At 38.2% G+C, this 23,544-nt stretch overlaps 1 long non-coding RNA gene across 1 annotated transcript; it reads right to left on the reverse strand.

The window, feature by feature from the left end:
* Nucleotides 1-18,886: 18,886 nt before the first annotated feature.
* LOC140848365 (uncharacterized) lies at nt 18,887-22,102 on the reverse strand. Its single transcript, XR_012129138.1, has 4 exons — nt 22,001-22,102; nt 21,101-21,182; nt 19,886-19,949; nt 18,887-19,105 (listed from the first exon to the last, which is right to left on the reverse strand). It is a non-coding gene; the product is annotated as an uncharacterized lncRNA (long non-coding RNA).
* Nucleotides 22,103-23,544: the final 1,442 nt, after the last annotated feature.

A 23,544-nucleotide genomic window follows, 5' to 3' on the forward strand; every position in this document is an offset into this window, starting at 1 on the left:
ACTCTGTGCTGGACAGCCCTACCTTTCTCCCATCCCCGCATTATGCATGCTAACCTTAATAATCCCCTTAATCTTCCCCCACATTATCCCTCCCTACCCAACCATCCTCCCCACTCCCTTTCCCTTTGGTACCTGTTAGTCCATTCCTGGGTTCTGTGATTCCGCTGCTGTTTTGTTCCTTCAGTTTTTCCTTTGTTCTTATACTCCACAGATGAGTGAAATCATTTGGTATTTCTGTTTCTCCGCTTGGCTTACTTCACTGCGCATAATACCCTAAAGCTCCATCCATGTTGCTCCAAATGGTAGGATTTGCCGTCTTCTTATGGCTGAGTAATATTCCATTGTGTATATGTACCACATCTTCTTTATCCATTCATCTACCGATGGACATTTAGGTGGCTTCCAATTCTTCGCTATTGTAAATAGTGCTGCGATAAACATAGGGGTGCATCTGTCTTTCTCAAACTTGATTGCTGCGTTCTTAGGGTAAATTCCTAGAAGAGGAATTCCTGGGTCAAATGGTAAGTATGTTTTGAGCATGTTGATGAACCTCCATACTGCTTTCCACAATGATTGAACTAATTTACATTCCCACCACAGCCTCGCAAACATTTGTTGTTGTTTGTCTTTTGGATGGTAGCCATCCTTACTGGTGTGAGGTGATACCTCATTGTGGTTTTAATTTGCATTTCTCTGATAATTAGCCATGTGGAGCATCTTTTCATGTGTCTGTGGGCTATCTGTATTTCTTTTTTGGAGAACTGTCTGTTCACTTCCTCTGCCTATTTTTTAATTGGGTTATTTGTTTTTTGTTTGTTGAGGCCTGCGAGGTCTTTATATATTTTGGACGTCAAGCCTTTATTGGATCTGTCATTTACAAATATATTCTCCCATACTGTAGGGTTCCTTTTTGTTCTATTGATGGTATCTTTTGCTGTACAGAAGATTTTCAGCTTAAAATACTTCCACTTGTTCATTTTTGCTGTTGTTTTCCTTGCCTAGGGAGATATGTTCAAGAAGAGGTCACTCATGTTTATGTCTACGAGGTTTTTGCTTATGTTTTTTTCCAAGAGTTTAATGGTTTCATGACTTACATTCAGGTATTTGATCCATTTTGAGTTTACTTTTGTATATGGGGTTAGACAATGGTCCAGTTTCATTCTCCTACATGTAGCTGTCCAGGTTTTCCAGCACCATCTGTTGAAGAGACTGTCGTTTTGCCATTGTATGTCCATGGCTCCTTTATCAAATATTAATTGACCATATATGTCTGGGTTAAAGTTTGGAGTCTCTAGTCTGCTCCACTGGTCTGCGGGTCTGTTCTTGTGCCAGTACCAAATTGTCTTGATTACTATGTCTTTATAGTAGAGCTTGAAGTCGGGGGAGTTAGATACCCCCAATTTTATTGTTTTTCTCAGGATTGCTTTGGCTATTCGGGGTCTTTGGTGTTTCCATATGAATTTTTGAGTTATTTTTTACAGTTCATTGAAGAATGTTGCTGGTAGTTTGATAGGGATTACATCAAATCTGTATACTGCTTTGGGCAGGATGGCCATTTTGATGATATTAATTCTTCCTAGCCACAAGAATGGGATGAGTTTCCATTTGTTAGTGTCCCCTTTAATTTCTCTTAAGAGTGACTTGTAGTTTTCATAGTATAGGTCTTTCACTTCTTTGGTTAGGTTTATTCCTAGGTATTTTATTCTTTTTGATGCAGTTGTGAATGGAATTGTTTTCCTGATTTCTCTTTCCATTGGTTCGTTGTTAGTGTATAGGAAAGCTACAGATTTCTGTGTGTTAATTTTGTATCCTGCAACTTTGCTGTATTCCAATATCAGTTCTAGTAGTTTTGGGGTGGTCTTTAGGGTTTTTTATGTACAATATCATGTCATCTGCAAATAGTGACAGTTTAACTTCTTCTTTACCAATCTGGATTCCTTGTCTTTCTTTGTTTTGTCTGATTGCCATGGCTAGGACCTCCAGGACTATGTTAAATAACAGTGGGGAGATTGGGCATCCCTGTCTGGTTTCCGATCTCAGAGGAAAAGCTTTCAGCTTCTCGCTGTTCAGTATAATGTTGGCTGTGGGTTTGTCATAAATGGCCTTTATTATGTTGAGGTACTTGCCCTCTATTCCCATTTTGCTGAGAGTTTTTATCATGAATGGATGTTGAATTTTGTCAAATGCTTTTTCAGCATCTATGGAGATGATCATGTGGTTTTTGTCTTTCTTTTTGTTGATGTGGTGGATAATCTTGATGGATTTTCGAATGCTGTACCATCCTTGCATCCCTGGGATGAATCCCACTTGGTCATGGTGTACGATCCTTTTGATATATTTTTGAATTCGGTTTGCTAATATTTTGTTGAGTATTTTTGCATCTACATTCATCAGGGATATTGGCCTGTAGTTTTCTTTTTGGTGGGGTCTTTGCCTGCTTTTGGTATTAGGGTGATGTTGGCTTCATAGAATGAGTTTGGGAGTAGTCCCTCCTCTTCTATTTTTTGGAAAACTTTAAGGAGAATGGGTATTTTATCTTCCCTTTATGTCTGATAAAATTCCGAGGTAAATCCATCTGGTCGGGGGTTTTGTTCTTTGGTAGTTTTTTGATTACCGCTTTAATTTTGTTGCTGGTAATTGGTCTGTTTAGATTTTCTGTTTCTTTCTGGGTCAGTCTTGGAAGGTTGTATTTTTCTAGGAAGTTGTCCATTTCTCCTAGGTTTCCCAGCTTGTTAGCGTATAGGTTTTCATAGTACTCACTAATAATTCTTTGTATTTCTGTAGGGTCCGTCGTGATTTTTCCTTTCTCATTTCTGATTCTGTTGATTTGTGTTGACTCTCTTTTCCTCTTAATAAGTCTGGCTAGAGGCTTATCTATTTTGTTTATTTTCTCGAAGAACCAGCTCTTGGTTTCGTTCATTTTTGCTATTGTTTTATTCTTCTCAATTTTATTTATTTCTTCTCTGATCGTTATTATGTCCCTCCTTCTGCTGACCTTAGGCCTCATTTGTTCTTGTTTTTCCAATTTTGATAATTGTGACATTAGACCATTCATTTGGGATTGTTCTTCCTTCTTTACGTATGCCTGGATTGCTATATGCTTTCCTCTTAAGACTGCTTTTGCTGTATCCCACAGTAGTTGGGGCTTTGTGTTGTTGTTGTCGATTGTTTCCATATATTGCTGGATCTCCATTTTAATTTGCTCATTGATACATTGATTATTTAGGAGCGTGTTGTTAATCTTCCATGTGTTTGTGAGCCTTTTTGCTTTCTTTGTACAGTTTATTTCTAGTTTTATGCCTTTGTGGTCTGAAAAGTTGGTTGGTAGGATTTCAATCTTTTGGAATTTACTGAGGCTCTTTTTGTGGCCTAGTATGTGGTCTATTCTGGAGAATGTTCAATGTGCACTTGAGAAGAATGTGTATCCTTTTGCTTTTGGATGTAGAGTTCTGTAGATGTCTATTAGGTCCATCTGTTCTAGTGTGTTGTTCAGTGCCTCTGTGTCCTTACTTATTTTGTGTCTGGTGGATCTGTCCTTTGGAGTGAGTGATGTGTTGAAGCCTCCCAGAATGAATGCATTGCATTCTATTTCCTCCTTTATTTCTGTTAGTATTTGTTTCAGATATGTTGGTGCTCCTGTATTGGGTGCATATATATTTTTAATGGTCATATCCTCTTGTTGGACTGAGGCCTTTATCATTATGTAGTGTCCTACTTTATATTTTGTTACCTTCTTTATTTTGAAGTCTATTTTGTCTGATACTAGTATTGCAACACCTGCTTTTTTCTCTCTGTTGTTTGCATGAGATATCTTTTTCCATCCCTGACTTTAAGTCTTTGTATGTCTTTGGGTTTGAGGTGAGTCTCTTGTAAGCAGCATATGGATGGATCTTGCTTTTTTATCCATTCTATTACTCTGTGTCTTCTGATTCGTGCGTTCAGTCCATTTGCATTTAGGGTCATTATTGAAAGGTATGTACTTATTGCCATTGCAGGCTTTAAGTTTGTGGTTACCAAAGTTCCAGTGTTAGCTTCTTTACTATCTTACTGTCTAACTTAACTCACTTGTTGAGCTATTATAAACACGGTCTGATGATTCTTTATTTCTCTCCCTTCTTATTCCGCCTCCTCCCTTCTTCATATGTTGGGTGTTTTGTTCTGTTCTCTTTTTAGGAGTGTTCCCATCTAGAGCAGTCCCTGTAAGATGCCCTGTAGAGGTGGTTTGTGGGAGGCAAATTCCCTCAACTTTTGCTTGTCTGGGAATATTTTAATCCCTCCTTCATATTTAAATGATAATTGTGCTCAATACAGTAGTCTTGGTTCAAGGCCCTTCTGTTTCATTACATTACATATATCATGCCATTCTCTTCTGGCCTGTAGGGTTTCTGTTGAGAAGTCTGATGATAGCCTGATGGGTTTTCCTTTGTAGGTGATCTTTTTTTTCTATCTGGCTTCCTTTAATACTTTGTCCTTGTCTTTGATCCTTGCCATTTAATTATTATGTGTCTTGGTGTTGCCCTCTTTGGATCCCTTGTCATGGGAGTTCTGTGTACCCCTGTGCTATGAGAAGCCTTTTCCTCCCCTAGTTTGGGGCAGTTTTCAGCAATTATTTCTTCAAAGACACTTTCTGTCCCTTTTTCTCTCTCTTCTTCTTCTGGTACCCCTATAATGCAGACATTGTTCCATTTTGATTTGTCACTCAGCTCTCTTAGATTTCTTTCATTCCTGGAGATCCTTTTATCTCTCTCTTCATCAGCTTCTCTGCGTTCCTGTTCTCTGTTTTCTCGTCCATTAATGGTCTCTTGCATCTTGTCCATTCTGTTTGGAAGTCCTTCCAGAGCTTGTTTTATTTCTGTATTCTCCTTCCTTAGTTCTTGCATATTTCTCTGCAAGTCCATCACCATGGTTATGACTTTTGTTTTGAATTCTTTTTCAGAAAGACTGGTTAAATCTATCTCCCCAGGTTCCTTCTCAGGGGAAGATGTAGCAGATGCCGAAGCTGTCTGGGTTAGTCTTGTCTGGATCATATTTTTTTGCCTATTGATGTTGATATGTGCTATTGACTGTCAGCTGGGAGAGTGAAACTTTCCACTTGCTACTAGCCTTTCTTTACTGGGACAACTGCGACCCCTAGTGCCTTGTGTTGGGTAATTGCGTGTAGACTGTGTCTTTGTGTCTTGCCCCGTGGTATGGAGGAAGCTCCCTTGCTGAGAGCGTGGCCTGCCTTAGGCTGCTTCTCTGCTTTCGCTGTGCTCCGGAAGGGTAATAAATGGGGGGTGTTTGGCTGTTTACGTCCATGAGGGGTCTCAGAGTTGTTGCCTAGGGGCTAGTGCACCTGGCTTTCTCTGTAATTTCCAGCTGCTGGACTGTAACTGTGTAGTTTCCATCCAGCTGTTGTATCCCTGTCCCTTTAAGACTTTCAAAAAACACTCGCTTTTCTTTGTCACAGGGGCATCAGCTTTGGAACCCACTCAGAGGTCTTGCTGCCCTTTTTCCCTAGTTCCAGCCCTCCATGCATGCAGTGTGTCTGCGCTCTGGTGCGGATGGCTAGGGATGGGTGTTTAGCAGTCCTGGGCTCCCTCTCCCTCCCCACTCCAACTCCTCTCCTCCCACCGGGATCTGGGGTGAGGTGTACTTGGGTCCCGCCATGCCGGGGCTTGTATCTTACCCATTTCACCAGGTGCTGGGCTCTCGCACGTGTGGAGGTAGTCTGGCTGTTGTCCTGTGTCTTCTGGTCTCTCTTTTAGGATTAGTTGTATTTGTTGTATTTTCAAAAATATATATGTTTTTGGGAGGAGATTCCCACTATCCTACTCATGCTGCCATCTTGGCTCCATGTTTTTTTTTGCTTTGTTTTATACTCCACAGATGAGTGAAATCACTTGGTACCTGTCTTTCTCCGCTTGGCTTATTTCATTTAGCATAGTACCCTCTAGCTCCATCCATGTTGTTGCAAATGGTAGAATTTGTTTTCTTCTTATGACTGAACAATATTCCATTATGTATATGTACCACATCTTCTTTATCCATTCATCTACTGATGAACATTTAGGGTGCTTCCATTTATTAGCTGTTGTAAATAGTGCTGTGATGAACATAGGGGTGCATATGTCTTTTAGAAACTGGGATCCTACATTCTTAGTGTAAATCCTAGGAGTAGAATTCCTTGGTCAAATGGTATTTCTATTTTTAGTGTTTTGAGGAACCTCCATATTGATTTCCACAATGGTTGAACTAATTTACATTCCCACCAGCAGTGTAGGAGGGTTCCCTTTTCTCCACATCCTTGCCAACGTTTATGGTTTGTCTTTTGGATGGTGGCCATCCTACGTGGTGAGAGATAATATCTCATTGTGGTTTTAATTTGCATTTCTCTGATGATTAACAGTGTAGAGTGTCTTTTCATGTGCCTGTTGGCCTTCTGAATTTCTTCTTTGGAGAAGTGTCTGTTCAGATCCTCTGCCCATTTTTTAATTGGATTATTTGCTTTTTGTTTTTTGAGGTGCGTGAGCTCTTTGTATATTTTGGATGTCAACCCTTTATTGGATATGTCATTTATGTATATGTAGGGTGCCTTTTTTGTTCTATTGTTCGTGTCCTTTGCTGTACAGAAGTTTTCAGCTTGATATAGTCCCACTTGTTCATTTTTGCTTTTGTTTCCCTTGCCCAGGGAGAGATGTTCATGAAGAAGTTGCCCATGTTTATGTCCAAGAGATTTTTGCCTATGTTTTTTTCTAAGTGTTTTATGATTTCATGACTTACATTCTGGTCTTTGATCCATTTTGAATTTACTTTTATGTATGGGGATAGACAATAATCGCGTTTCATTCTCTTACATGTAGCTGTCCAGTTTTGCCAACACCAGCTATTGAAGAGGCTGTCATTTCCCCATTGTATAACCATCGCTCCTTTATCGTATTATTAATTGACCATATATGTTAGGGTTAATATCTGGACTCTCTATCCTGTTCCACTGGTCTGTGGGTCTGTTCTTGTGCCAGTACCAAATTGTCTTGATTACTGTGGCTTTGAAATAGTGCTTGAAGTTGAGAAGTGAGATACGTTCTCCTTTATTCTTCCTTAGGATTGCTTTGGCTATTCGGGGTCTTTGTAGTTCCATATGAATTTTAGACCTATTTGTTTCAGTTCATTGAAGAATGCTGTTGGTATTTTGATAGGGATTGCATTGAATCTGTAGATTGCTTTTGGCAGGATGGCCATTTTGACAATATTAATTCTTCCTACCCAAGAGCATGGGATGAGTTTCCATTTGTTAGTGTCCTTTTTTATTTTCTCTTAAGTGTGTCTTGTACTTTTCAGGGTATAGTTCTTTTACTTCCTTGGTTAGGTTTATTCCTAGGTATTTTATTTTTTTTGATCCAGTTGTGAATAGAATTGTTTTCCTGATGTCTCTTTCTGCTAGTTCATCGTTATTGTATAGGAAAGCAACAGATTTCTGTATGTTAATTTAGTGTCCTGCAACTTCACTGAATTTAGATATTAGTTCTAGTAGTTTTGGAGTGGAGTCTTCGGGGTTTGTTATGTATAATATCATGTCAGCAAGTAGTGACAGTTTGACTTCTTCTTTACCATTCTGGATGCCTTGTATTTCTTTGTTTTGTCTGATTGTTGTGGCTAGGGCCTCCAGTACTATGTTCAATAAAAGTGGGGAGAGTGGGCATTCCGGTCTTGTTACCGATCTTAGGTGAAAAGCTTTCAGCTTCTCGCTGTTAAGTATGATGTTGGCTGTGGGTTTGTCATATATGGCCTTCATTATGTTGAGGTACTTGCCCTCTATACCCATTTTGTTAAGAGTTTTTATCATGAATGGATGTTAAATTTTGTTGAATGCTTTTTCAGCATCTATGAAGATGATCATGTGGTTTGTGCCCTTCTTTTTGTTGATGTGATGGATGATGTTGATGGATTTTCAAATGTTGTACCATCCTTGCATCCCTGAGATGAATCCTACTTAGTCATGGTGTATGATCCTCTTGATGTATTTTTGAATTCGGTTTGCTAATATTTTGTTGAGTATTTTCACATCTCTGTTCATCAGGGATATTTTCTTTTTTTGTGCTGTCTTTGCCTGGTTTGGGTATTAGAGTGATGCTGGCCTCATAGAATGAGTTTAGTATTCCTTCCTTTTCTATTTTGGAAATCTTTAAGGAGAATGGGTATTATGTATTCTCTATATGTCTGATAAAATTTAGCAGTGAATCCATCTGATATGGGGGTTTTGCTAGGGTAGTTTTTTGATTACTGATTCAATTATGTTGCTGATAATTGGTCTGTTTAGATTTTATGTTTCTTTCTTGGTCACTCCTGGCAGGTTGTATTTTTCTAGAAAGTTGTCTATTTCTACTAGGTTATCCAGCTTGTTAACATATAGATTTTCATAGTATTCTCTAACAGTTCTTTGTATTTCTGTGATGTCTGTCATGATTTTTCCTTTCTCACTTCTGATTCTGTTTATGTGTGTAGATTCTCTTTTTTTCTTAATAAGTCTGGCTAGGGGTTTTTATATTTTGTTTATTTTCTCAAAGAACCAGCTCTTGGTTTCATTGATGTTTTTTCTATTGTTTTATTCCTCTCTTTTATTTATTTCTTCACTGCTGTTCATTATGTCCCACCTTCTGCTGACTTTGGGCCTCATTTGTTCTTTTTTTTCCAGTTTTAATTATTGTGACTTTAGACTATTCATTTGGGAATGTTCTTCTTTATTTAAATAGGCCTGGATTGCTATATACCTTCCTCTTTTAATGGCCTTCACTGTGTCCCACAGAAGTTGGGGCATTGTGCTGTTGTTGTCATTTGTTTCCATATATTTCTTGATCTCTGTTTTAATTTGGTCATTGATCTCATGCTGTTAAGCCTTCATGTGTTTGTGAACCTTTTTGTTTTCTTTGTACAATTTATTTCTAATTTTATACCTTTTTGATCTGGGAAGTTGGTTGGTACAGTTTCAATCTTTTTGAATTTATTGAGGCTCTTTTTGTAGCCTAGCATGTGCTCTATTCTGGAAAATGTTCCATGTGCACTTGAGAAGAATATGTATCCTGATGCTTTTAGGTGTAGAGTCCTATAGATGTCTGTTAGGTCTATCTGTTCTAGTGTGTTGTTCAGTGCCTCTGTGTCCTTACTTATTTTCTGTCTGGTTGATCTGTCCTTTGGAGTGAGTTGTGTGTTGAAGTCTCCTAGAAGGAATACATTGCATTCTATTTCCTCCTTTAACTCTGTTAGTATTTGTTTCACATATGTCAGTGCTCCTGTGTTGGGTGCGTATATATTTGTAATGGTTATATCCTCTTGTTGGACTGACCCCTTTATCATTGTGAAATGTCCTTCTTTATCTCTTGTTACTTTCTTTATCTTCATGTGTATTTTATCTGATACAAGTACTGCAATACCTGCTTTTTTCTCACTATTGTTTGCATGAAATATCTTTTTCCATCCCTTCACTTTTAGTCTGTGTATGTCTTTGGGGTTGAGGTGAGTCTCTTATAAGCAGCATATAGATGAGTTCTGCTTTTTATCCATTCTATTATTCTGTGTCTTTTGATTGGTGCATTCAGTCCATTTACATTTAGGATGATTCTCAAAGATATGTACTTATTGTCATTTCAGGCTTTGGAATCGTGGTTACCAAAGTCAAGGGTAGCTTCTTTACTATCTTACTGTCTAACTTAACTCACTTATTACACTATTATAAACACTATCTGATGATTCTTTATTTCTTTCCCATCTTATTCTACCTCCTCCACTCTTTATATGTTAGGTGTTTTATTCTGTACTCTTTTGTGTTTCCTTTGACTGATTTTTTGGGTAGTTGATTTTATTTTTTGCCTTTAGTCAGTATTTAGTTGGTCTGCTTTCTTTGGTGTGATTTTACTTTTCTGATGACATCTATTTAGCCTTTGGAGTACTTCCATCTAGATCAGTCCTTTTAAAAATATCCTTTAGAGGTGGTTTGTGGGAGGCAAATTCCCTCAACTTTTGTTTATGTGGAAATTATTTAATCCCTCCTTCAAATTTAAATGATAATTTTGCTGGATACAGTATTCTTGGTTCAAGGCTCTTCTGTTTCATTGCATTATATATATCATGCCATTCTCTTTTGTACTTTAAGGTTTCTGCTGAGAAGTCTGATGATAGCCTGATGGGTTTCTTCAAAAATACACTTACTATCCCTTTTTCTCTCACTTCCTCTTCTTGTACCCCTATAGTGTGAATATTGCTCCATTTTGATTGGTCACCCAGTTCTCTTAATATTCTTTCATTCCTAGAGATCCTTTCATCTCACTCTGCTTCAGCTTGTCTGTATTCTTGTTCTGTGATTTCTGTTCCATTAACAGTCTCTTGCACCTCATCCAGTATGCTCTTAAGTCCTTCTTTTGATTGTTTCATTTCTGTTATATCCCTCTGGACTTCATCCCTTAGCTCTTGCATATTTCTCTGCAGGTCCATCAGCATGGTTATGAGTTTTATTTTGAATTCTTTTTTGGGATGATTAGTTATATCTATCTCACCAGGCTCTCTCCCTGGGGTTGTTTGAGTGATTTTTGACTGGACCAGATTCTTCTGCCTTTTCATGGCAATAGAAGTGATTGCCAGCAGGTGATGCATGTGTCAGCTGGGAGAACAAAGTCCCTTCCTGGTTGCTGGTCACCTTTCCCTTCTCTGCTGCCTATGCAGGTTACCCACACTGGGAGCAGTCTCTGGGTTAATCTCCTGAGCTGCCATGGGCAGGGCAGCCCTTGGGATAGCCTAGGGTGCTGTGGGGGATCACAGAACCACCAGGTGTGTTCTCCTGCCAGAACGGCTCCCCTTCGTGCCTTCCAGACCTTGTGCCAGCTTCCTCTGCCTGTGCTGGAGAGCCGCATGCTGGTGGCAGCCTCTGTGTCTGGCCTAGTTAGCTGCATGCTGGGAGAATACTGTGTGATTGCTGTGGGTGGGGCTGTTTCCCAGCTGCTCTGCAGCAGTGGCGGGTCAGCCGGTTTGCTTGCAGTGCAGGGGGGTGTGAATAAACAGCAGGCTCCTATCTTATGAGGGGCTTCAGAGCTGTGTTGCCACCCAGGGGGTTAGGGCACCTGAAGTTGCTTAAGATTCCCAGCCTGCTGGGCTGAGTGTGCTGGGATGATTTTGTCCACCTGTCACACCCTTGTACCTTTAAGTATTTAAAGGGCCTGCTTTTCTTTTGTCCCAGGGGAGCTGGCTGTGGGGACCCACTCACAGTCTCTATCTCAGATTTTACTTTTCCATTTCTCTAATAACCAGTACACCATGCAATGTGTGTCTGTGCTCCCAGTGCAGGTTACTAGGGCTGGTTATTTAGCTGTCCTGTGCTTCCACTCCCTCCCCACTCTGATTCTTTTCCTCCCACCGGTGAGCTGGGGTAGGGGGAGTGCTCAGGTCCCACTGGGTCACAGCTTTGTATCTTACCCTTTTCGTGAGATGCTGCGTTCTCGCAGACATAGATGTAGCCTGGCTGTTGTACTGTATCTTCTGGTCTCTCTCTTAGGAATAGTTGTATTTGCTATATATTCAAAAATATATATGGTTTTGGGAGATTTCCACCACCCTACTCACACTGCCATCTTGAGTGTCTCTCCAATATACTTTTTACTTTTCTGATTTTCAAATTTTCTTACTGCCCAATGGTCACAGTATTAAGCTTAAAATTAAGTTTTACCAGAAAATTATAGTTCTGACTAAAGCAGCATGAAATAAATTTGAAATATATTTTTTTAATTTTTTCCTTTTCAGTTGTGTCCAGAATCTGGTGGCCTTGTGAAAAGCATAGTTGCTACAAATACCATCCAGAAAGGTGGGCAAGATGTCACAGCAGGTAAGAAATTTCAGAGCTAAAGGCCTTTCATGGAAAACAACCTATATCCAGTTCTCGGATGCTTACATTTGAGGATGTGAGAAGGTTGAAGTGGAATCAGGTAGGCAACCTCAGAAAATACAAGCAGAGGAAGAAATAAGCCTTTTAATAATATTGCCCATTCATAATCTTATGCTAACCCTATTCATTGACTCAAAAGGAAAGAAAATTTTAAAAGTTATGTAAGATCTTACTGTTGTGAGCCAAAGAAATGCATCAAACACCTGCCTCCTGGTAAACATTACCATTAAAAGTGTCATTATACTGATTGTCTGAGGCAGAATTCATATTTGATAAGTTTGAATGAATATAATCATTTTTTAAATTCTGTATTGTTAAAGAGTTCAGAGATGTAACATCAAATTTCATAAAGCCATCTGAATCCCTGCAGAATCCTAAAAGGCTATATGTCATAGAATGGTCTGCTTCAGCAATTTAGGTTCTCCCTTGGCATCTTGGTGATTGATTTGTATAGGTTTTATTATAGTTATATTTAAGGAGCACTAGAGACCTGAGTTCTAAAAGTGTTTGGGACTTTTAGAAATGCTTACGAAAGAGAATGATGATTTGTGTACGCAGTAACACTCAAGGGGAGCTGGGGATTGTTGTACCTGAGAAGTGGAACATCCAGTTCCAGGAATTCTCTGAGAAGTTAACAAGATGCTAAGGAGTGAGAGTTCGGGTGACTCTGAGAAAACAATTTCATTATAAAACTCAGAGAAATTTTCAGAGGAAGGAGGGCACAGGAAGAAAATGCTGTGCTTTCTTAGACAATAACTGAATCCAGAGAAACAGCAATAGTCGTAGAGGGAAAGTGTTAGTGTGACTGAACTGAAAAGGACACATGAACAGAACTTGGGTTTATAGGAGGAGCTGGACACATGGCCAGGTGCTGAGAATACCTGACTGAAACTGAATAATGCTTTAGGGAGGGTCAAGATGACCTGAGAAACTTCACCCTCTCACAGGGCACTTAACCATTACTGAGTTTGTAACCTAAGTTTCTGCTGCACTTAAGGAGTCTGTTCACTGTGTAGACCAACTGGGTGTGAGGTGTAGCAGTAAGCATCAGGGGCAGAAGGATATTGAAGAAATGGAAACCTCAGAAAGTTATGAACCCTGGGACTGGAAGCAGGTTTACCTTGAAACCCTGGAAGGTTCTGTTCTGGAGTCTCACTAGCATCAGCGCCTGTGTGCAGACTGACTCTGAGGGATGGTAGACATCATGCAAGATGCAATTAAGTCACAGGTAAATTTAATTTGTATTTCATAAGATATATATATGTATCTGTGCTTTGCAGTCATTTCTATTTAGAGTTAAATTATTGCTCATCCCAGGGTCAAAATGGCTTCCAGAATATTCCTACCACCACTGACCCGATTCTCTTATGTCCTGAAATGTATGTTCAGGGCCTGACATGAAATTCATAACCCTCACTACAAGTAATAGTTGAATGTTAATTGATGAATGAGCATCACCATTACAGTTACAAGTGGCGTTTAACATTAGTCACTGCCTGTGATGTCATGAAGTACCTGAAATCTTAAAGTTATGTATGAAAGAGACCTGAGAGATATTTGTCCAAATTAAAAATGATTTTCCATATTAAAAAAAAGAATTGAAGCTATGATGTGGAACAGCTCTTCTAAAAGTAAAGACTAAATTATCTTTTCCTTGTCTCTAAATAAAATAATATTATAAGCTGTTGGTGAGTAAAGAAATAATTAAAGAGCATGCCACCAAAAAATAAAGGAAAATGTATTGTAGAGGTCAGTTAATTAATAAAAATATAACGTTAGTTCCCTCCCTGAACTGTGTGCTGTTTGGGGATGTAATGTGTATGGAGGCACAACCCCCACCTCCTTTCAGAACAACAGCCTCACATGTCCAGCTGCTGGGAGGAGTGATTGCTGTTCCTTCACAGCTGCAGCTCCTCCTGGAATTGTCCTGCCCAAAGACAGCTTGTCTGCCCAAGACTACGGCCCTTTCTGGGGGCAGCCCACATCCTAAACTAGGTCATTAGTAGGGTACAAAGGCCTGTCTCCCTTGCCCCTTGCCTGACACGGGGATATCACTGAAGGGCCGTCCCAGTTCCAGAGCTCCTGGTGGAGTCTGCTGGGGCCTCTGTGGCAGCTGCACCACACTGGAGTCTCTCTCTCTCTCTCTCACTAATCCTGTTGCCCTCCCTCCCTCACAGGTGGTGTTCCTTAATGTATTTCCAAAAGATTTTCCTACAGAATCCATTCCAAGATAGTTTCATTTAATAAAATGGTATGTTTCATTTGTTTTAGTTTATAATTTTTAATATTTATCTCTCATTCTAAGTAAATACTAAACATTTCACCTGATTTTGTATTCATGAATTTGCTTCATTTTACTTAAAGAAAGGGTGGATGAAAATGGAAGTTCCTATGATCTGGATCCTCACCTGAACCTAACCTACTTGAGGATGCAACTGGCCTGCTGCTAGGCTACTGCTTCCACACCCGTTGGCAATAGCTATTATTGACTGAGTCGCTGTATAAAGACCTCCACCCAGTGCTCTGCGTAGAGACAAGGAGGAGTAAAGACCTGCAGACTGTTGCATGCAGACGTAATTCCAGGGCTCGACCTATCACTGGGACAACAAGCCAGGTAATAAACCCTTTCACCCCAAAAATGTTCCATCATCATTCCTCGGTCTCACTGAATCCCTAGTGAACTTGCCTGGGGCTGAACCCCACTGACAAGACAGAGAGCCTTCAAAATTGTCTAAGTTGTAGGGTCCCAAAAGCCTGGATCTCCTTCTCTCTTTGGAGGAGAAGCCTCCCGCCTGGGTTGCTGCCTGCAGGACCCACTGCTCTGGTAATAGCCGGGCCTGGTCAGAGAGCTCCTTGCATGGAGAAGCCTGTGGCCATAATGTATTTCTCCACCGGGTCTGTGGTCCTTCCTCTGATTGCACTGCAGCTGGGTCTTTTTTGTGTTATTTGGCTTCATATTCCATAAATTTAATATTGTACAAAAATATTTTATAATTTCCATAGTCAAATGTATCTAATCATCCCTCAAGTGTTTTCATAGCTTTTTTGACCTTTCATTCAGGGAATAAGGTCATGCACTTTACCTGATTGTCGTGTCTCTATATTTCCCTTTAATCTACCAGAGTTCTCCCATTTTTATTTTCTTTCATGATATATTTTTGGGCAGTTTAGGCCATCTGCATTGTAGGATATCCCACATTCTAGATTTGTCTGATTGTTTAGGACAATTGTATTGCAGGATATCTAATAATCTGTATTTGTCTATTTTCTCATGCATATATTAAATTTTAAACCATTTGTTAAGAATATTGTATAGATGATGATAGGAATCTCCCATTGCACCACATCAGTGCAAACATGAAGCCGGTGTGCTGATTAGCCTCATTGTTCATCGGTGTTCACGGATCACTGTTGTCTGCCTGGATGGTATCCAAGGTTCCGCCGTGGTGATAATAAGTTATCTCTGTGGTGATAACTTGGTACCATGTAAATACTGTTGCACTGATTTTTGTGCTTATAACTTCTCAATAAATGCTTAACTACTTACTAAGTAAGTTAAGTAGGAAAGGATATTATCCTAAGACTCCAAATTACAAAGTGGGATCACGACACATGTTATCCTGTAATGAAAGGGACAGAACTCAGGTGCTCCAATCTTGGCAGTGCTAAGACTTCCCGAGTGAGCAGGCAGATTCCTGTGCCTGGGTCTGCCAGGGCTGCTGAGCTGCACCAAGGGATACATGTAACACTGGTCATTATGTGCAGGCTTATTGGATATGATGGCCATTAGTTCCTGGCTAGTGCATTGCTCTTACGCTGAATCTGCTCATTTCCACTTAATTGTATACATCCACATTTTCTAGGAAATATTCTGCACTTACTGAATTCCTGGTAACAATGTCACAGTGTTTCCAAAATGGTCCAGCTGCCCAAAGGCTGTCATGAAAACTGGGCTCACATTTGCCTGAATGATGCTCCAGATTCCACATTCCACTTGCCTGGCTGATCTCTTGGACCTGGATTCCCAGGGCACTTTTCTTACCACTTTCTTGCCAAGTGGCAGGAGGTATCTTAGATGATGTTACACCAGGAGGACTACAGTTTGTTCTGGGGACCTATGACTTTTCACTGTCCATTCTCATTCTTCTGTCTGTGCTGCTCCTGCCATGCTATATTTAGTCCTTGGTGCATAATGGTTCTGGAGTTATAGTAAATATGTCTCTTTACTTTTCATTTTCCCAAGGGTTGATTCTTATCTCTGTCCATCAGTGGTTCAGAATCCCTTTCGAGAAGATCAGTATCTCAGGCTAATTATCTCTGGAGACTGTATTTTAAGCCAGTAGCTTATTTCCTACTGTTTTGTATCAATGTTGTGACAACAAAACATTACAGATATTCGGCATTTTAGTCTTGACATGAGACACAACTCCACTTGATCACATTTGCAGATTTGCTGTTAAATGGGTACTCTTGAGTTACCCATTTAACATGAAAAAACATGGCTTTCCTCAAAACTTTTAGGGGTTCCACTGACAGAAATTTTAGCACAACTTTGTTATGAGTGCAGGGAACTGGTATACTACAAAATACTCCCTTTCACCCCATATTAGCATCCTGCATAGGAACAATGGAGAATTGTCTAATGTTACTTCCTGTTCAACAACTGATGTACCCCTGATTTTTGTAACAGATGTAGGAAAATATATTTTTCCGAGTACTCCTTTCTTATCCCTTAATCTTCCTACTTGATTTATTCATCTTTCAGAAAAAGGCAGAGAACAGTTAATATGTTTAGAACACCTTCCAGGATTTCTAAAAGTAAAGTGATAAACATATTCCCACTCACATCCTCTGACTCATTTTCATTCACACAACAGTTGTGTTTCCCAGTAAGGCAATGTAACACATATTAAATTCAAAAGAGAAGCTGAACAGTCATACCAAATTGGCCGTGCAGCCTGAAGACGCACAGTGAGGGATAACGGCATAGTCTATCTGCATTGTCCTTTTGTCCTAACAAGAGCTAAACTGAAAAGTGACCACACAATGGCTCAACATTGCCTGTATAAGGGACTAATTTGCTTTCTTTCTTAGATATTCTTCCCTGGGTTATGAAGCAAAGCACATCTAAATGGTTTTTCATAAGAAATCAAGGGAAAACTGCAGTCAATTGTACCAACTTTCTGTTCTTTTTGTGCTTAATATCAATACGTAAGTCCTAGAGAAATTTAAAAATACATGAATGTCTTCTTTTTTATCTGTGTATACTATTCTCAACCAATAGGATATGAACACACATACAAACACACACATAGACACACAACATGCATACTACATTTTAAAATATGGAATATATTAGAATATTTAGAAAGAGATTTTTTTATAAGGAAATGACTCCTATGATTATGTCAAGTCCCAACCTCTATAGGACAAGTCAGCAGGCTGAAGACCCAAGATAGCTGATGATATGGTTCCAGTCTTAAGTCCAAAGGCTGAGGACCAGGGTAGCTAATGGTAGTGTTCCAGACTTAAGAGCCCACTCAAGACCTTGAAAGAGACAATGTTTTAGTGTGAGCAGAGGCAGGAAAAAACTGGTGTCCCAGTTTGAAGGCAGTCAGGCCTAAAGAATTATCTTACTTAGGGAAGGGTTGACTTTTTAGTTCTGTTCAAAGCATAAATTGTATGTGGCCCACCTACATTAGGAAGGGCAATCTATTTAAATGTTAACCTCAACCAAAAACACCCTCACAGGAGCACCAGACTGTCTGTCCAAATATCTGTGCATTCTACCAGTCAAGTTCACATGTAAAACCAAGTGTCTTCCCTGAGGACAGTTTGTCATTCAAATGTTTATTTTCCAAAGTACTACTTTTATTTTCACCTAGCACCCTGCATTTTACCCTCACCACGAGACTTTACATGACAGGCAAGCAACTCAAATCAACCATCTCAGGTAACAGTACTACTGCTGGTAAACCTATGATTCATACATTTATAGCAGATCCAAATAATTTTTTTTTCTATCATCTTTATTTTGCCACACAGGATTCTGTTTTTTAGAGATACGGAAAATTGTAGTGCAAGCTACTGAGCCCATACCTTTTAATCATCCAGCCATATGCCTGAGCAAGGATCTGACATGATTTAAATGTTTGGCACTGCTAGGCACACTCGTTTATTTCTGAGAAAGTCTTTGGAGGTAGCCAAGCCCTTCATTTATGTTATAGACAAAGATTCTGAAGTGCGAAAAGGTGAAATGTCTTGCTCATGGAGAGCAGGGAGTCAAACGTCTCTTGATTCTCAGGTCTGTTGCATGGGCTTGTTGGACCTTTCAGCCTGGAATACTTCCTCCTATGCTGTGGCATTTAAGGGAATGTATGTCACACAGAAATGCAACAAAATGCAACCCACACTTCTCTGGGTAATCCCAAACCACCTTTCCTTCCATATGTAATGCTTGCCATTATTCTCACCTAAATCACTAAGTGAAATATCAGTAAACTAAGCCAGCCTTCCAATAAGCAGTTGCTGAGTAAATGTAACCATAGGTAAAGTAGTGTGACCAGGGCAAATAGCATTCTTCTATCACCATAATAATAAATAGGAGCTTCTACTAAAGAATACTTTGAAATTACATTGCTATTATCTCCAGGAGAGAAATGCAAAATAATCCATAAAAAGGACATATTATAAGCCCAAATGGTAACAGTGCCTGCTTGAGCACTATCTCCTTTCCTGCAGGCATAGTTACATAGAAGCCAGCCCTAATGGAGAAGAAAAAATATAATGATAATACAAATTCAAACTTCAGGGTATTGTCAGAGGTCCACTTTATTTCATAGCAAATTTGTTTTAAATTTAATAGACAAGGAAAAAGAAAACAGGGAGTACAACGAGGAAAACTATTTTAACCTCCAGGATTTAGTCCGCATTGTTTCTCTTTAACCTATTTATTTGAAAAATAAAAAAACAGCTGCAGAAACGAAAGATAAACACTGAAGCAGAGACGCAGGAAGGCTTAGACTTCACTGGACATCTCCTTGCTCTTCTGAGGACCCAAAGCGCTCTGGGTATAAAGGGCAGCTTTTCTGCCTGTTACAGCTGAGGGGAGAGCCATTTCTTCATGCCTGGTGAATTCTGGCTGAGGGCAGATGAAGGCTGAAGTGCCAGAGCCAGGGGCTTCACTAGACGATCAGCCTCAAGTCACCAAGTGCGTAGAGTAGCAATACCAGGGAAGACAACGAAGAAAGGAGTGAAATGTTTAAAACTCCAAGAGGGTAAATTTGAAATTCTGTTTCTATTATTGTGCCATTTTCTTAGATTGTTTGCTTATAGTTCATTCTGTGAGAACTTCAGATTCTAGTACAAAAACATAACTGATGAGGGCATTATGATTGTGAGACTGGAAAACTTACTTCTTTGTTTCCTTTTAAGTCCTTATCTGTGTGTGTTTTTTATTAAGTGGTCTGAAAAATAATGCTGAGAATAATGGTACCTACTCTGATATTCAAGAATGACCTTATTCTACCTTACTTTTGTTTGAGAAATAAGTATCAATTCAATTCCATTTTAGAGTGATTTGGAATTGACCCAGTAGTTTTATTCCTCATGTAGTGGTTTTTAGGAGAGGTGTAAGAAAGGGATTTGGTTAAAATATGACTCAAGGGACTATTCCATATCCTAAAGGGTTCGATCTTGGCTTCCCTTAGCATGCAAAGTTAAAAATAACATACCACAAATTATTCTAAGACTCTATGGAACTACTTGAACCACTCCATACCTAGATATACTAGGTCCTCACATCTTTATAGCTGAATCAAAATGAACTTAATATTTTGGGGTGAAATTCACCATTATTTGAAAAATAAAAACATTTAATTTGGTCTTATCTATACTTCACCAAGTGTGAGGGTTTAAAATATAAAAATGGCTCTGACTTGTAAGGAGTCAGGCAGTAAAACAGGCACATTCATTTACCTGAAGAGAGAGGATGCAAACAGTTGAATCAGAGGCCAATGAGAATGCATACAATGATTTCTTCCTTAAAAACACATTAATAAAAATTGTTTTTTAAACAAATATTCGAAAGGCAGGAAAGTATGCCTATACTGGAAATTTAAGATCATGTACTGCTAAATGAATAATAAATGAGGGAATAGTCACCTATACTCAGAATGATACTTATATACGGGCTGAACATACAATTAAATCAAATAAAAAGAAACTAGTATATATAAAAATAAGACCTTCAAAAATTTACTGTTTGTCTCTAACAAATTAAGAGAAACTCATAGTCACCTATATTCAGAATGATAGTTATATACAGGCTGAACATACAATTAAATCAAATAAAAAGAAAGTAGTATATATAAAAATAAGACCTTTAAAAATTTACTGTGTTTGTCTCTAACAAATTAAGAGAAACTCATCTGCCTGGTGCTTAAGGCTGTTGCCTAGATTTGCAAAGTTCTTCCCATATACCTACTCTAGGCTCCAATTAAATGTATCTACTGCTCTTGCTTCACATAATCAATCTTATTCTATTACGATTTTGCTTGTGTTTTTCCTTCCAAACTTAAGTACTCCAATCTCTGCTTTCAAAATTTTACTCTTCTTTCAAGCTCAAATTGTTATTTTTACTTTGTAAAGACATCCTTATATTTTGATTCTTTTAATTTCAAAGACAAAATGTATATCCTCCCCCCTCTTAACTTCCATTTAATTAAGATAAAGACAGTAGTGGCAGGGTAGATGGAAAAGATTTCTAGGAAAACATTTAAATTTGGGTAATTTTTTTCTTTAACATTTACTAATATTTAAGTCAATGTGATTTTTTTTCAAGTCACTTAATCATTCAACAATTTGCTGATTACTTATTTTGAGCCAAAGCCTGTGCTAGCAGAATCTGGAAATGTAAAGATGGATTAAGACATAGTACCTACTTTCAAAGTTTTATATCTAATAAGCAAGAGGGATTTGAACATGGCCAGACAACAAAAGCAGAGAAAATAGCCAAAGAGAAGCAAGGCAGTAACATATCACATGAATTTTCATAAGTTTCCAGATTTCTAATATATCCAATACTCAGACTGTTGAAATTAATGGGGGTTATTTTTTCATATCATCCATCACTGAAGATACACTCTGGATAACTAACTAGAAACAAAAACAACACACAAAAATCATACAAACCGTATTTGTTGCTCTGGACATGTTTGAATTTGTTCCTCAGTTTCATTTGTTTCAGATTTTCACATTTCATAGCTCACTTAGCCTTTATGAGTCAGATGGAAACATTTTAAAAATCTATTCTTATATACTTATTTGCATATATGCTTATTTTATAAACTTGGAATTTTCAGATTAAGTTTCTGACCATAATGTTGAAGTCCCATGACAGAGTAGAACATTTTTACCAATTTTCTCTATAATCCAATCCCTAAAAATATTTTTAAGCTTAGCACATAAAATGTTTACATATACAAAAAAATAGATGTATACTTAGGAAAGAACAAAATTTATAGACGCTCAAAAATTATTTGGGAAGCTGGATTAAAACAATATTGGCTAGTTTTCTAAAAAATATATAAAATCTTAAAGTGAAATCATAGGACTATAGAAAGCTCGACAATGGTGAATTGGAATAATGTTTTATTTTCTGAATGCAAATTGATTAAACTCTGTGAACTTGAATCAAATGATTAACTTCTCTGTGCCATGCATTACTCATTTATAATATTGAGCTAACCTATCTGAGGAAGTTTAATGGTGCATTATGCAATTTCAAAGGAAAGAATTTTGCAAAATTCAACAAACATTGACATATTTTTGAAATAATCAATAATTAGGTAAAAAAAATAGATGACCTAAAGCTATAATTGTTAGAAATGAAAATATGCATCTGTATGAAAAAATGTCACTTTTCCCCCCTTTGGTAACTTATTCGAAAAATCTCATAATATTAAGATTTAAAATTTAAATGACCTCTTTACAGTAAGAGCACAGATGGAGTTTGTCAGCCTCTATACAAGTAAGCTCTCTACAAGTGGCCTTGCTTGCCCTGTGGCTAACAGAGAGGGAGCTCTGACATACCTGATTTTCAGAGAGCCTGCATTATGACCTTCCTCCAGTACTTTGAGATTGTAATAGACATGAATGAAGATCCATTCCTAAAAGAGAAAGACATTCAATTATATAATTAATTAATTTGGTTGTTTATAATTGCTCTGCAGTCAAGTGATCAGGGAACAGGAAGTGAAGGCTTTGGAACAGTGCCAGTATGTTCAAAGACAATTCTGTTCTCAGAGAGCCTGTGATGACAACGGCAGCAGGCACAGCCCTTCAGGAATCTGAGTTACAGGACTGCTGAAAAGCATGGTTTAACCTGTTCGGTGTCCCAAGTCAGGAAAAGGATTTGTTTTGACTCTAGGGTTCTCTTCAGAGTTCTGGGGTCAGAAAAAGTTGCTATAGCAGAGTTGGTTTCTCTATTTATCAGAAAACAGTCTTAGCAGAAATGTTAGCAGGAAAACAAGAGCCAGTATGAAAGTAGATAAATAGAGAGATGGATGACAATGAATATATGTTGATACTCCATAGTATGGCTTAGTTACTGAATGCATTTGAACTAGTACAATCTGGCTGGTCAATTAAAGTCATCTGAAAGAACTTAACACACATCACATTTTTCAAAACCACCAAAAAGGCCAATTTTATCCACACATTTTACTGCTAGAATCTTGGAATTCATATAAAAATGAAATACACAGAAACAGAGTAGAATGGTGGCTAGCAGGGGTTGGTGGAGAAGGAAATGAGAACTTACTGTTCAACAGACATAAAATTTCAGTTATGCATAATGAATCATTTCTAGAGATCTGCTCTATGATGTGCCTATGGTCAAAAATACTGTTATGTACAGAAAAATATGTTAGGTAGATCTCATGTTAAGTATTCTTACCACAAACACACAAAAAGAGGCTATTCTAAATAAACAGGTATGCCAGTCTTACATCTTCATTAATATATATATTTTATCAATAAATATAGGTTATCCAATTATTTCATGTTTTCATGCTATGTCAAACTATATATATAGAAATACAAAGCTTTGGCTAATTACAAAAATAAATTTAAACCTATAAGTAAGATATAATAAGAAATTGAGTTAAGTAGTCTATGGATTTCTGACAACATCAAATTTCCAAAATACAGCTGCACATCTAGAAGTCAGCAAGATTCTGATGGGAAAAGGTTTGAGGAACAGGAGGAGATTGGTAGAACAAAGACTTACTCCTGTCTTCTGCACTAGAATTTAATGAATAAAACCGTCTTACTGTATAAATAACCTGGTATGTATGTTCATTAAGAAAACCATATAAGTCTTCCTCAGATATGAAAGAAGCATAGTGGAAACTGAACATAAAATGACAAAACTTGGAAGAGAAGAGCTCATTTAGAGAGCTGTGAAAATTGCTATTTGGTGGGTAGTAATATCTGATATCAAGACATATAGAATTAATAAATACAGTAATTTTGGGAAATTGTGTAAAAATGCAAGCCAAGCATCATAACTTCAATATATCCTCTGCCCTTCACGTTTTTGAAAGGAAGGCCTTCTGATGTGATGGTTCATATAT

Source organism: Manis javanica, chromosome 1 (genome assembly GCF_040802235.1).
Source record: "Manis javanica isolate MJ-LG chromosome 1, MJ_LKY, whole genome shotgun sequence".
NCBI lineage: Eukaryota > Metazoa > Chordata > Mammalia > Pholidota > Manidae > Manis > Manis javanica.